We start from the raw sequence: 16,296 nt of genomic DNA, 5'->3' as shown, positions 1-16,296 counted from the left end.
CATTGTGGGAAATGGAATTACTGAGCTTGGGGTTTATCCTGTAGAAGCTCTTTGCTCAAGACAGTGAAAAGAAGGGGAAATACCTGAAGTTTTACACAATGCAGCAAACAGACAGAGAGCACACTGGGATTAACTTTCATATTTTAGAACAGGGTGGATTTTTTTTTCCTCTTTTGGGAAACACATCCTTCTATTCTTTGTTGAACTGGGACCAAGGCCTCCTAACTGTGATGGTGTCCTTTGCTATTCCAAACAATAGATTATTTACTGGGCCTTCTGCCTCAGGATAGATTGTTGACTTTCAGTACTATGAAAGCCCTTCAATGCTGGCTGTATTTGGTGTGCATCATCTATGTCAATACCTACATGAGTGTCAAAGCAGAAACAAAGCAGGTACAGATCTGCTAATAAGGAGAGGAATAAAATGCAGCTCAGTAGTGGTTGAGCATTGGTCTCTTGCCACTTATAGCAACACAAGCAAGGATACTATCAAATACCTTTTTCAGCTTTGCAGAGAGGGAGGTGCAGAAGGCTTAAGCCTATAATCTGTATGTAACACCACCAAATGATGCTGAGGCTTGTGGATCACAGTGGTCCACACAGAGTAAACTGAAGCAGATAACTTTAGAGACAGCTACCCTGCTGTGGAAGGCACATTGAGGATGGACATGTGGAGTGCTCACTACTGAAAGGTCAGTATTTCCTCTCATATAGTGTGCAGAAACACAGAATCACAGAAGCATCCAGGTTGGCAAAGCCCCTCAGGATCACCAAGTCCAACCTACAACCCTACTCTACAAGATTCACCTTAAACATATTCAGGGTGGGTGACTCCACCACCTCCTTGGGCAGCTCATACCAGTGCCTGACCACTCTCTCTCTCCATGAAAAACTTTTTCCTAATGTCCAATCTAAACCTTCCCAGACTCAGCTTGAGGCCGTTCCCCCTTGTTCTGTTTCCAGCTACCTGTGAGAAGAGCCCAAGAGCAGCCTCTCCACAGATAGTTGTAGACAGCAATGAGGTCTACACCTGCAGATCCTCATTTCCCTTCAGAAGGGGTAAGAAGAAGCTGTTGTTAGCTGTCATCACTGTGCCAATAAATACTATTTATTCCATTATTTATCATGATCTCACATTACATTTATTATAATATTTACAATATGAATGAGAGGTTAACCACATACATAGTGATAAGCTGAAAGCATCTTGCTTTATAACATTCACAGAATCATAGATTCATAACCTAGTTTAGGTTGGAAGGGACCTCGAAGATCATCCAGTTCAAACCCCCCTGAAATAGGCAGGGACACCTCCCACTAGAACAGGTACTCAAGGCCTCATCCAACCTGGCCTTGAACACCTCCAGGAAGGGAGCATCCACAGCCTTCCTGGGCAGCCTGTGCCAGTGTCTCACCATCCTCACCGGAAAGAACTTCTTCACCTTAGCTGGACTGGAGGGCATGCCTAAGGAGGAGAGACTGAGGGACCTTGGACTTTTTAGTCTGGAAAAGAGAAGACTGAGAGAGGATTTATGTTTATAAACACCTGTGGCCTGGGAATCAGGAGAAGGGGGACAGGCTCTACTCACTTGCTCCCTGGGATAGGACCAGGAGCAACGCATGTAAGTTGCAGCACAGGAGGTTCCACTTCAACACAAGGGGGAACTTTTTTACTGTAAGGGTCACAGACTACTGGAACAGGCTCCCCAGAGAGGTTGTGGACTCTTCTCTCCTTCCCTGGAGACTTCCAAGGCCTGTCTGGATGTGTTCCTTCATGAACTGTGCTAGGTTGTGTGGTCCTTCTCTGGCATGGGGGTTGGATTCGATGATCTCTTTGGGTTCCTTCCAACCCCTAATGTCCTGTGATCCTTAGATGAGTTCTGCCTTGAGTTTTATTAAGGAAGAAACTCCTTGTCTTAAAGAATAACAGAAAAAAATATATAAAGCACACAAAAAGCATAATAATAAAGCATATGTATGATGTTCAAGGCAAGGTTGGATGTGGCACTTGGTGCCATGGTCTAGCCTTGAGCTCTGTGGTAAAGGGTTGGACTTGATGATCTGTGAGGTCTCTTCCAATCCTGATAATACTGTGACACTGTGATGTTGCATGGGTTTAGATAGATCTAATCAGTTGGTTTAAAAAACGAACCCTAAGTATGTTTAAACTTCAGCCCAAGGCATTACCTTTTCTTTCTCTTCTTTTTTGTCTGTTTTTTTTTTTCAAACAGTAGAACAAAGCTGTTAGTAATTGTTAAATTTACAGAACAAGAGTCTGACCATTCCATTTCTTATACTAATCTCTCTTGAGGCCATAGGCTCCTGCTGCCCTGATGAAAAAAATGATTGTCTAAAAATCTTGGGGCTTGCTTTCCACTGCAAGTGTTTTCTTAGTTGTTGAATGTGTTCCAACCTCACTGCAGGAGGCAGCTGTGAACTCTAATTTGGACAAGCCTTCAGCTTCAAACAGTAATTTTTATAATTATCATCCTGTTTCTACTCCCTTGCACTCTTATCTGGGTGGGGAGGGAGTAATTGTCCTGGTAGGGAAAAAAAAAACAGACACCAAACCACACACATCCTTTTTAACTGAACACAGACTTTTTCACCTTTCAAGCTTTTCCACATTTCAAACTTCTTCACATTTCAAACTCTTCAAAGCACACTTTGGGAATTAAGTGATGGTAACATACACACTTCTTTGAAAAGAAGTCTTAAGTGGATGTGGAATTATGAGGCTGTCAGTAATGATGTCCTGGTAATGTCTGCTGCAGTGATTTGCAACAATAATGAGAGGGCAGAGAGAGAGAGAGCACAGATCCAGCACAGATTCTATCCTGAGACCTTAGGACTTCAGTGTCTGTTTTGCTCTTGTGACTGAAGGATGTCACAAACAGAATTCAAAGTCCACTGGTGGATCACAAGCCTCTGCTGATTGTCCTTTTATAACAGTGTGACCCTGTCAGCTCGGTGGAGTTTCTCATACTTTATAGCAGAACAAACTGCAACAAAAACAGGCTGCTGAGGTTTGCTTAATGCTTACATAAACAAATCTGTGTTTGTTTATAAGCTCTCAGACTCTTAGTTAAATGCTGTAAATATAGGGCAATTTAAGGGAAGGGAAAGGTCATCTATTACAGTAAAGTAATTACAGCAAAATAACTAGAACTGTAAGTTCATCACCTAAAGTCCTGAAAGAAGGATATTGGTGCAGCACTGCTCTCAGGACTCTCTCATGCATGATCCAGAGCAGTGTAAGACAAGCAAGTGCATACTTAACATTCAAAGGAAGCAAGAACTGCTGACATCCTCTGATAGAGGCTTGGAGAATGTCTCAGTGAGTAAAGGAACAGCTGATGCAAGTGTTTGTCTACTCAAAACCAAAATGAGACTTACAAAAACTTGGAGCTAGTAGATATATTGTGTTTCTGTTCAGAAATTCTACTGTCATACAGAAGTGTCTGTCTCTAACAGAACCTGTCTGCAGCACGCTGGCATTAGCAAGGAAAATCTTTCCTTATCACATGCATCCCAAGTCGTAATCTCATTGCACACATTGCAAACTGACGCTCCTTGCTGAATGCCTACCTGTGTTCTGAGATCCTTATTGGCTTTGCTTACCTTTTGCATTTATTGTGCAGTGATTCTGACAGCCTGTGAGATCCCCAAGTGACTTCAGTGGGCCTAAAACCAGTGGTCCTCCTAGCATCTTTAGGAAGAAGTTCTTTACTGTGTCCAGTTCTGGGCCCCTCAATTCAAGAGAGATGTTGAGGTGCTGGAAGGTGTCCAGAGAAGGGCAACAAAGCTGGTGAGGGGCCTGGAACACAAACCCTATGAGGAGAGGCTGAGGAAGCTGGGGGCATGCAGCCTGGAGAAGAGGAGGCTCAGGGCAGAGCTCATTGCTGTCTGCAGCTACCTGAAGGGAGGTTGTAGCAGGGAGGTGTGAAGGGAGGTTCTCCCAGGCAACCAGCAATAGAACAAGGGGACACAGTCTCAAGTTGTGCCAGGGGAGGTCTAGGCTGGATGTTAGGAGGAAGTTGCTGGCAGAGAGAGTGATTGGCATTAGAATGGGCTGCCCAGGGAGGTGGTAGAGTCACTGTCCCTGGAGGTCTTCAAGCAAAGCCTGGCTGAGGCACTTAGTGCCATGGTCTGGTTGACTGGCTAGGGCTGGGGGATAGGTTGGACTGGATGTTCTTGGAGGTCTCTTCCAACCTGGCTGATTGTATGATTCTAGGATCTGAAGGAAGGACAACTGATAATACCCAAGAGGTGGATGCAAAGATCATAGCTGTACAATAACTGTATTTTGGGGTTTTTTTTACAGTGTATTTAGTAATACTCAGCAGCAGTATAACTAAAAATTCCTTCAGGTTGGTATGGCTCTGCTTAGCCTCCTGGTTTTGGGGATAGTAACACCCAGGAAGAAGCAAATACAGTCATGCAGTGCCCAAGGCAGGGTATCTGTACAGATCTCCTATATGGATCATATATTCCACAGAGGAATCAGTGATCCTTTCCTCTGCATGTATAATGCAGGTGTGCCAGGAACTCATGAGGCAGCTCCAGGCCCTCCACTACAGTGCGCTGAGTCAATGCATAACTAAAGTGGCTGAGAGTTTGGACCAAGGAACACAACAAAGAAAGTTAAACAAAACTCAGTTCTCTTTACATTAGGCCTACAATCAGGCCTTGAAGAGGGTGAAATTCTCATCATAACTTCAGAAGTATCATCAACAGCATATTAAAGTGTTTATACCAAGCACTGTCCTTAGGAGATATGGAAGGGGAATGATTATCAGCTAAACCCACACCAGTTCATTCCAGGTGACTTTAAAGTCTTCCCACCAGAAACACCTGCACAAGTGAACTCTGGTTAATGATTTAAAACAGGTCATGCAAGCAGAGCTTACTTCACTGAACCATAGGCATGGAATGGAGGTGATGACAGCACAGTGCACAGGAATCAGTGGCAATATAAAGTGAACCCTACAAGAAGTTCAGGTCTATTCTTTGCTTGCTTGAATACTGAAGTGAGAACTAGGTCCAGCTTACAAATAAAAGGGTTTCATAGAAAGTTTCCATTCAGTAACAGTTGAGTAAGATTTTTAAAGGTGTTTGTTTTTCACTTGGCTTTGTTTAGTTGGGGGGGGTCAAGTGTCTGTGTGTTTGGGGTCTGGGTTGTTCATTTGGGTTTTTTTTGGTTGGTTGGTTGGTTTTTTGTCTTTTTTTTTTTTTTTTTTAATAGAATCAATCAGGTTGGAAGAGACCTCTAAGATCATCCACAGTATCACAGTATCACAGTATCATCAGGGTTGGAAGAGACCTCACTGATCATCAAGTCCAACCCTTTACCACAGAGCTCAAGGCTAGACCATGGCACCAAGTGCCACGTCCAGTCCTGCCTTGAACAGCTCCAGGGACGGCGACTCCACCACCTCCCCGGGCAGCCCATTCCAGTGTCCAATGACTCTCTCAGGGAAGAACTTTCTCCTCACCTCCAGCCTAAATCTCCCCTGGCACAGCCTGAGGCTGTGTCCTCTCATTCTGGTGCTGGCCACCTGAGAGAAGAGAGCAACCTCCTCCTGGCCACAACCACCCCTCAGGTAGTTGCAGACAGCAATAAGGTCTCCCCTGAGCCTCCTTTTCTCCAGGCTAACCAATCCCAGCTCCCTCAGCCTCTCCTCGTAGGGCTGTGCTCAAGGCCTCTCCCCAGCCTCGTCGCCCTTCTCTGGACATGCTCAAGCATCTCAATGTCCCTCCTAAACTGGGGGGCCCAGAACTGAACACAACACTCAAGGTGTGGTCTAACCAGTGCAGAGTCCAGGGGCAGAATGACCTCCCTGCTCCTGCTGACCACACCATTCCTGATGCAGGCCAGGATGCCACTGGCTCTCTTGGCCACCTGGGCACACTGCTGGCTCATGTTCAGGCAGGTATCAATCAGCACCCCCAGATCCCTCTCTGTCTGGCTGCTCTCCAGCCACTCTGACCCCAGCCTGTATCTCTGCATGGGGTTGTTGTAGCCAAAGTGCAGCACCCTGCACTTGGAGCTATTGAACCCCATCCCATTGGACTCTGCCCATCTGTCCAGGTGGTCAAGGTCCCGCTGCAGAGCCCTTCTGCCCTCCAACCCAGCCACATCTGCCCCCAGCTTAGTGTCATCTGCAAACTTGCTGATGACTGACTCCATGCCCTCATCCAGATCATCTATGAAGATGTTACAGAGGATGGGGCCCAGCACTGATCCCTGAGGGACACCACTAGTGACAGCTGCCAGCTGGATGTGGCACCATTCACCACCACTCTCTGGGTCCGGCCCTCCAGCCAGTTCCTAACCCAGCACAGAGTGTTGCCATCCAAGCCATGGGCTGACAGCTTAGCCAGCAGTTTGCTGTGGGGGACAGTGTCAAAGGCCTTGCTGAAGTCCAGATAGACCACATCCACAGGCCTCCCCACATCCACCAAGCATGTCACCTGATCATAGAAGGAGATCAGGTTAGAAAGGCAGGATCTGCCCTTCCTAAACCCATGCTGGCTGGACCTCAGCCCTTTGCCATCCCTTAGGTGCGCTCTTATCACCCCCAAGAGAACCTGCTCCATCAGTTTCCCTGGCACTGAGGTCAGGCTGACAGGTCTGTAGTTCCCAGGTTCCTCCATCCCACCCTTCTTGTGGATGGGGACCACGTTGGCAGTTTCCAGTCTCCTGGGACCTCTCTGGTGAGCCAGGACTGCTGGAAAATGATGGAGAGTGGCTTGGCCAGCTCAGCTGCCAGCTCTCTCAGCACCCTGGGATGGATCCCATCTGGTCCCATGGACTTGTGGGTGTCCAGGTGGCTCAGCAGGTCCTGAACTAATTCCTCATGGATTTCCAGGGGAACACACTGCTCCCTGACCCCATCCCCCAGTTCAAGAGGCCATTTCCCTTGAACTCCTCCCTCCTTACTGTTGAAAACTGAGGTGAAGAAGGCATTCAGGACCTCAGCCTTTTCCTCATCATCAGTTATAGTGTTCCCCTCCTGGTCCAGTAAGCATTGGAGGCTCTTCTTGCCCTTCCTTTTAGCGTTGATACATTTATAAAAGTGCTTTTTATTATCCTTCACAGAGGTGGCAGCCTAAGTTCTAGCTGGGCCTTAGCCTCTCTAATTTTTCTCCTGCATAGTCTGGCTACCTCCTTAAACATGTCAGGAGAAGCCTTCCCCTCCTTCCAGAGGTGATACACCCTCTTTTTCTCCCCCAATTCCTTCAGGAGCTGTTTTCTCATCCAGGCTGGTCGCCTCCCCCTGCGGCTCATCTTTCGGCACATGGGAACTGCCAGCTCCTGTGCCTTCAAGAGTTCCTGTTTAAAGTAGGTCCAACCATCCTGGACCCCTTTGTTCTCAAGGACTGCTGCCCAGGGGACATTGGAAATAAGTTTCTTGAGCAAATTGAAGTTTGCCCTCTGAAAGTCCAAGGTGTAGGTTTTGTTGAAGTGCCTCCCTACCTCCCTGCATATTGAAAACTCCACTAACTCATGATCACTACACCCCAGGCAGCCTCCCACTGCCACATCTCCTACCAGCCCTTCTCTGTTGGACAGCAGCAGGTCAAGCTGAGCTTGACCCCTAGTAGGCTCACTTAACAGCTGGGTCATGAAGCTGTCCTTCATGCACTCAAGAAATCTCCTGGACTGCCTCCTCTCTGCTGAATTAAGTTCCCAGCAGATATCTGGCAGGTTAAAGTCACCCACAAGGACAAGATCTGAAGATCTTGAGACAGCCTCCAGCTGTTTGTAAAATACCTCATCTGTTTCTTCATCCTGGTTGGGTGGTCTGTAACAGACTCCAACCAGGATGTCAGATTTATTAGTTCTCCCTCTGATTTTAACCCACAGGCTCTCAATCCCTTCATCCCTCACCTCAAGCTCAGTGGCATGGAGTGACTCCCTAATATACAGGGCCACCCCTCCTCCTCTTCTCCCTTGCCTATCTCTCCTGAAGAGGCTATATCCCCCCAGTATAGCAGCCCAGCCATGCCTGTCATCCCACCAAGTTTCTGAAATGGCAACTGTATCATAGTCACCCTGCTGGACCAGGACTTGCAGTTCCTCCTGCTTGTTACCCAAGCTGCGTGCATTGGTGCAGATGCACTTCAGCTGGGCTCTCGATTCCCCAATTGTCCTTAGTTTCCTTCCCACTCTCTCCTTCTCAGGGAGAGTAATTGCCTCACCCACCCCCTTCAGACCTAGTTTAAAGCCTGCCTAATGAGCCCTGCCAACTCCATTGCCAGGACTCTCCTGCCCCTCCTAGACAACTGCACCCCATCACGATCAAGTAGGTCCGGCGCAGTAAAAGTTCCCCCATGGTCAAAGAACCCAAAACGCCGCCGCTGGCACCATCCCTTCAGCCATTTGTTGATGTCAGAGGTTCTGCTGTTCCTCTCTGTGAACTCCCCTGCCACAGAGGGAACTGAGCAGAACACCACCTGTGCTCCCAGCCCGTCTATCAATTTCTCCAGGGCCTTGAATTCCTTTTTAATTGCCCTGGTGCCCTTCTTCTCAATTTCATCCCTGCCAGCCTGTATTACCTACAAGGGGTAATAATCGGAGGGGTGTATTAGGTTAGGGATTCTCCTGGTGATGTCCCTAACCTAGGCACCAGGAAGGGAGCAGACCTCCCTGTGAGAGGGGTCCAGTCCAACCTAGCACCCAGCCCTAGCCAGTCGACCAGACCATGGCACTAAGTGCCTCATCCAGGCTTTTCTTGAACACCTCCAGGGACAGTGCCTCCACCACCTCCCTGGGCAGCCCATTCCAATGCCAATCACTCTCTCTGACAACAACTTCCTCCTAATATCCAGCCTAGATCTCCCCCAGCACAACTTGAGACTGTGTCCCCTTGTTCTGTTGCTGGTTGCCTGGCAGAAGAGGCCACCCCCCACCTGGCTACAGCCTCCCTTCACGTAATTGTAGACAGCAATGAGGTCACCCCTGAGCCTCCTCTTCTCCAGGCTGCACACCCCCAGCTCCCTCAGCCTCTCCTCATAGGATTTGTGTTCCAGGCCCCTCACCAGCTTTGTTGCCCTTCTCTGGACTCCTTCCAGCACCTCAACATCTCTCTTGAATTGAGGGGCCCAGAACTGGACACAGCACTCAAGGTGTGGCCTGACCTGTGCTGAGTACAGGGGCAGAATAACCTCCCTTGACCTACTGGCCACACTGTTCCTGATGCAGGCCAGGATGCCATTGGCTGTCTTGGCCACCTGGGCACACTGATGCCTCATCTTCAGCCTACTATCTACCAGTACCCCCAGGTCCCTTTCTTCCTGGCTGCTCTCAGCCACTCTGTCCCCAGCCTGTAGTGCTGCTTGGGGTTGTTGTGGCCAAAGTGCAGAACCCTGCACTTGGCCTTGTTCAATCTCATCCCACTGGCCTCTGCCCACCCATCCAGCCTGGCCAGGTCCCTCTGCAGGGCTCTCCTACCTTCCAACAGATCAACACCTGCTCCTAGCTTGGTGTCATCTGCAAACTTACTGATGCTGGACTCAATGCCCTCGTCCAGGTCATCAATAAAGATATTGAACAGGACTGGGCCCAGCACTGATCCTTGGGGCACACCACTAGTGCCAGCTGCCAACTGGATGTGGCACCATTCACCACCACTCTCTGAGCTCTGCCATCCAGCCAGTTCCTGACCCAGCACAGAGTGAATCTGTCCAAACCATGAGCTGCCAGCTTGGCCAGGAGCTTCTTGTGGCAGACAGTGTCAAAGGCTTTGCTGCAGTCCAGGCAGACTACATCCACAGCCTGCCCCACATTCACCAGGCAGGGAACCTGATCATAAAAGGAGATCAGGTTCGTGAGGCAGGATCTGCCCTTCCTAAACCCATGCTGGCTGGGCCTGATCCCTTGGCCATCCTGTAGGTGCTGTGTGATGGCACCCAAGATGACCTGTTCCATCACCTTGCCTGGCACTGAGGTCAGGCTGACAGCTCTGTAGTTTTCTGGCTCCTCCTTCCAGCCCTTCTTGTGGATGGGTATCACATTTCGTTAGGTTTCTTTTCATGGCTCTATGTTGCTTTTTTTTCCTGAGAGTACAGCAGTGGCTGCAGACCTGGCCTGCATCAGGAACAGTGTGGCCAGCAGGACAAGGGAGGTTATTCTTCTCCCATACTCAGCACTGGTCAGGCCACACCTAGAGTGCTATGTCCAGTTTTGGACTCCTCAGTTCAAGAGGGATGCTGAGATACTGGCAGGGGGCTTGGACTGGATGAGCTTTTGAGGTCCCTTCCAGCCCCTCACATTCTGTGATTCTGTGATTACCAGCTGCAGATTTTCTCTGAATAGTCAATATTTTTGCTGATAATTACTCTTATTAAATAATGTGCTTCTATTGTGTGTGCATTGGATTAAATCCATGTAACAGAAATCTCCATCCTTCTCGTGTTACCTGAGAATATGACAAGAATGGAGAATTGTGTTGCATGGATTTCATCCAAGATTTAATCCAATATCATGGAAATGTTTTATTTTCCATAACTGCATTTCCTGAAGGCAACAATGAAGGCAAAGTAAGGTTTGAATAGAGACATTATTTTTGTATTACATTGGCAAAGGGCCAGCAAACACTGGAGACCACTATAACTGACCTACAAGTTAATCTTACCCTGACACTCTAGTCCTACTTTTTTTCCTACAGCTTTGGTTTCCTAGGTTTTGGGTGGATTAGCTTAAAATAGAAGCAGTAGGACTGTAATAGCATCCCAGAATAAAGGCTGTAGAGTGTGGCACAGAGGAAAGAAATCACTCTTTGGAAGAAAGAGAAGGGAGAGTACAGAAGACAGAGTGACACTCTGAGGACACCTTTGGGAGGCACTTGCTCAAGCCATTACACTACTTCACATCACTGCAACTAGCAAACATGTGAAAAAACCTGTCCTGCAAAAATCAAGCAGCTACTGCTAGTTGCTTTGGAACTCACATTATTTCAGAACTGTGTCCAGTTCTGGGCTCCTCAATTCAAGAGAGATGTTGAGTTGCTGGAACGTGTCCAGAGAAGGGCAACAAAGCTGGTGAGAGGCCTGGAGCACAGCCCTGTGAGGAGAGGCTGAGGGAGCTGGGGGTGTTTAGCCTGCAGAAGAGGAGGCTCAGGGCAGAGCTCATTGCTGTCTACAACTACCTGAAGAGAGGCTGTAGCCAGGTGGGGTTGGACTCTTCTGCCAGGCAACCATCAACAGAACAAGGGGACACAGCCTCAAGTTGTGCCAGGGGAGGTCTAAGCTGGATGTTAGGAGGAAGTTGTTGTCAGAGGGAGTGATTGGCATTGGAATGGGCTGCCCAGGGAGGTGATGGAGTCACTGTGCCTGGAGGTGTTCAGTAAAGCCTGGCTGAGGCACTTAGTGCCATGGTCTAGTTGACTGGCTAGGGCTGTGTGATAGGTTGGACTGGATGATGTTGGAGGTCTCTTCCACCCTGGCTGATTCTATGATTCACATGTCCCCATGTGTTTCGATGGATGTCTTGGCATGCATAAGAATTTGCAGGTTTCATGCCACGTTCTCTATTTACAGGCAGTAGCAGAAATACTCACTTTTGAGTCTCCTCTCGCTCAAAAAGCACTGGGCTCAACCTGTGGGACTCAACAAGTGAGTGAGGCCAGATGCTGACATGAAGCAGTCATCACACTATGCCCTCAATGCCTCCTCCAGTCAATAGAGGTTTACAGGGCTGCTCATTCGGTGCAGTCCCAAGCACAACTCCAGGCTGGGTGGGGAATGGCTGAGAGCAGCCCTGAGGAAAAGGAGCTGGGGGTCTGGTCTGATGAAAAGCTCAACATGAGCCTGCAGTGTGAGTGCATCACAGACAGCCACCATGTGCTGGGCTGCCCCAAGAGCAGCGTGGCCAGCAGGGCAAGGAGGGGATTCTGCCCCTTTGCTCTGCTCTCCTCAGACCCCATCTGGAGTCCTGGGTGCAGTTCTGGAGCCCCTAACACATGAAGGACATGGAACTGTTGGAGTGAGTCCAGAGGAGGCCATGAAGATGCTGAGAGGGCTGCAGCAGCTCTGCTATGAGGACAGGCTGAGAGAGTTGGGGCTCTGAAGCCTGGAGAAGAAAAGGCTCCCAGGAGACCTTGGAGTGGCCTTCCAGTATCTGAAGGGGCCTACAGGAAGGCTGGGGAGGGACTATTGACAAGGTCTTGTAATGAGAGGATGAGGAGTAATGGGTTTAAACTGGCAGAGAGGAGATTGAAACTGGATGTTAGTTCTTTGCAGTGAGGGTGGTGAGACACTGGCACAGGTTGCCCAGAGAGGCTGTGGCTGCTCCTTCCCTGGAGGTGTTCAAGGCTAGGTTGGATGAGGCCTTGAGCAACCTGTTCTGGTAGGAGGTGTTTGAAATGTTACTCATTTCAATACAACAAGGGGACACAGTCTCAAGTTGTGCCAGGGTAGGTATAGGCTGGATATTAGGAAGAAGTTCTTCACAGAGAGAGTGATTGGCATTGGAATGGGCTGCCCAGGGAGGTGGTGGAGGCACCGTCCCTGGGGGTCTTCAAGCAAAGCCTGGATGAGGCACTTAGTGCCATGGTCTGGTTGATTGGTTAGGGCTGGGTGCTAGGTTGGACTGGATGATCTTGGAGGTCTCTTCCAACCTGGTTGATTCTATGATTCTATGATTCATTTATGCCTTGTGCTGTTCACTGGTTATTACCTGCAAATCATGCACAGTAGGTAGTATCCCCAGCAAAGCCCAGAGTCAGCACGTCAAGGTGCAACAGACGAGCTGCTCCCACACCCATCCCTGGCCATCATTGTTTTAACCAGCCCTCTGAACTGCAAGATTAATTTCTCTCAACTTTTTCTTGTCAGGGAAAACAAACAAACAAACAAACCAAAGAAGACAAAGCAAGGAAAACCAACTAGTGATTTGTGCTGACCCTGCACCACTGTCACTGACAGATTTCCTGTCAGAGCCGAAGAAGAGGAAACAAAACATGAGTGTGAAGTGAAAAAAGCAAAACTTGCAGTGCCTCAACAATCATGGCAATAGAGCTGTAGAACATTCTCCCCAACATTGCTAGCAGGCATTCAGAAACAGAATGCCAGTGCATTCAGGAATCCAAATGCCTGTGATCCCATGACTGCAATGACAGTAATAATTAACATTAAATGCTTTTGAATGATATTGCCTCTTTGCAGAGACTTTGTGATGTCCTGCTTGTCAGTCTTTTAAGTTAATGATAATTTTTTGGTTGATTCTTCAGCACAGATATGTGGTAAGTTACACTACATATAATTAAAGGATGATCTGAGTTTTCAGAGGCTTGGCTGAGACACTTGAAGGCTGTGCAGCCATTCAGTGTGATCTGGACAGACTGACAGCTGGGTAAAGAAGAACCTGATGAGGTTCAACAAGGATAAGTGCAGAGTCCTGCACCTGGCAAGGAACAATAACCTGTAGCAGTACAAGCTGGGAGGTGACCTGCTGGAGAGCAGCCCTGTGGAGAAGGAGAGGGTTGGTGGTACCGTGGGGTAGCAATGTGCCCTTGTGGCCAAGAAGGCCAATAGGATCCTGGGGTGCATTAAGAGGAGTGTGGCAAGCAGATCCAGGGAGGTTCTCCTGCCCCTCTGCTCTGCCCTGATTAGACCTCACCTGGAATACTGTGTTCAGTTCTGGGTTCCCCAGTTCCAGACGGACAGGAATCTACTGGAGAGAGTCCAAGGGAGGGCTATGAAGATGCTGAAGGGGCTGGAGCACTGCCCTGTGAGGAGAGGCTGAGGGACCTGGGGCTGTTTGGTCTGGTGAAGAGTTAACTTAGAGGGGATCTAATCAATGTTCATAAATACCTGAGGGCTGGGGATTGAGAGGGAGAGGACAAACTCTTCTCAGTTGTGCCCTGTGATAGGACAAGGGGCAATGGGTATAAACTACAGCCTCAACTTGAGCAAGAACGTCTTTGGTGTAGGGGCACTGGAACAGGCTACCCAGAGAGACTGTGGAGTCTCCTTCTCTGGAGCGTGTCAAGATCCATGTAGATGCGTGTGACCTGAGCTAGATTGCATGGTTCTGCTCTGGCAGGGGGGTTGGATTTGATCTATGGAGTTCCCTTCCAACCTCTAACATCCTGTGATACCTAGTTGTCCTGAAGTCAGAACTTCATCCTCCATTGTTTAATCAGATCTTTGTGCTGCCAGGCATTGTTTGTGGTTCTTGCATAAGGCTGGTCTTAAGAATTTAAACAACAGGACAGACTGAGGCTGAGTGCTTTGGTAGCTGCTCCATCAATGTACCTGTAAAGGCAGTAGTTAAGTTGCTACTAGGGTACAGGTGCAGTCAACGCGCCACATAGCACACATGGTCTTGCACATGTCAAGATGGAAGATGCACTTGCAGGATGGAAGGCTGTGCCAGGAGAAAAAAATGCTCTTGAAGGAAAAAAAAAAGTCTTCTCCTACATACTGGGAATAATTACATCTAGGTTGCCCAACTTTCCAGCTTTCTATCGCTCTTAATACTATCTTAATTGCATGTGGAATGTTTCCATGATTGTCTCTGGCTTCTGAAGTAAACTTTTATCTACAGCAGGTATTTTATTAACCTGCCCGTCAGACATCTCTTCTTTTAGCAATAACATGGTTCCTAGGTCTGCAGTACTCTAGACATATCACATGGCCTGAAAGAAGGAGCAATGTAAAATCATCTGGTTTGGCATGGACAATATGAGGAACTGCAGTGTTGATAGTGGGCTAGGTCAAAACCACTTCTTGCCACTTTAATCCTTTCCAGACTCTATACATTTCTGTGGATTATTAAAGACAGATGGGGAAAAAAATCACCATGTTTTATGTCCTGATGTGCTAAGTTCACTGTTATTTATCACCAGAAAACATACAAAACAAAAACATTTTTGCGAATCACAGAATCGCAGAACTTTAGAGGCTGGAAGGGACCTCCAGAGATCATTGAGTCCAACCTCCCTGCCAAGGCAGCATCCCCTAGGGTAGTTCACACAAGAATGCATCCAGCTGGGTTTGGAAAGTCTCCAGAGAAGGAGACTCCACAACCTCTCTGGGCAGCCTGCTTCAGGGCTCTGTCACCTCGCTGCAAAGAAGTTTCTCCTCATGTTCAGCTGAAACCTTCTCTGTTCCAGTTTGTAGCTGTTGCTCCTTGGCTTACTGCTTCTGAGCAGTGAAAAGAGCTTGGCCCCAGGCACTTGACACCCACCCCTCAGATATTTGAACACACTGATCAGATCTCCTCTCAGCCTTCTCTTCTCCAGACTAAACAGCCCCAGGGCTCAGTCTCTGTCCCTAGGGGAGGTGCTCAAGTCCCCCAGTCATCCTCGTGGCTCTCTGCTGGACTCTCTCCAGCAGGTCCCTGTCTCTCCTGAACTGAGGAGCCCAAACCTGGGCACAGTATTCCAGGTGTGGCCTCATCAGGTCATGTTATAGAAGATTTGCTTGTGAAAATCTGGGTTGTTTCTGAAAAGGTGATATCTGCCTACAGCCTATGAGCAGTGTGCATTGTAGTGCCTTCTGCTGACCATGTGCAATGTACAGCCACACAGAAATGGCATGCTACCTATTTATCTTAATAATTAAGACAGGTACCTACTTAACAGAGGTTCTCCTTCAGAGGTTTCTCAGGCAAATACTAAACTAGCCAGGGCCTGCTGAATTTATATTTGGAGCCAGATTAGATAACCTTTAAAGGGCCCTTCCAAACCAACCCATTCTACAATTCTTTAATTCTATGGCTGTACATTTGGGGATAGAAGAGGGAAAAAAAACAAAGCCCTTAACACCTACTGTTTTTTGACCATTAAGGCACTATACAATGCTTTCGGGCATGTTTCTCTCACCTTGCTGAACCCAGATCACTATGGTTTATGAACTCGTAGATGTTAAGTCCTTAGAATTGTTTCTTCTTAAAGATGCCTTTTAATAATATAAAATAAAATATTTATACAAGAATATTATAGGTTAGATCTTGCCCTACTGGAGGAAGACTGTAGAGTCCTACTAGACAGCAAGTGTTCCATGGGACAGCAATGTGCCCATCTGGCCAAGAGGGCCAATGGCATCCTGTGCTGCATCAGGAGAAGTGTGTCCAGCAGGTCTAGAGAATCATAGAATTGTAGAATCATAGAATCATAGAATCAACCAGGTTGGAAGAGACCTCCAAGATCAGCCAGTCCAACCTAGCACCCAGCCCTAGCCAGTCAACCAGACCATGGCACTAAGTGCCTCATCCAGGCTTTTCTTGAACACCTCCAGGGATGGTGCCTCCACCACCTCCCTGGGCAGCCCATTCCAATGCCAATC

The sequence above is a fragment of the Pogoniulus pusillus genome, chromosome Z (genome assembly GCF_015220805.1).
Source record: "Pogoniulus pusillus isolate bPogPus1 chromosome Z, bPogPus1.pri, whole genome shotgun sequence".
Taxonomy (NCBI): Eukaryota; Metazoa; Chordata; class Aves; order Piciformes; family Lybiidae; genus Pogoniulus; species Pogoniulus pusillus.
Note: the sequence above shows the minus strand (reverse complement) of the source record.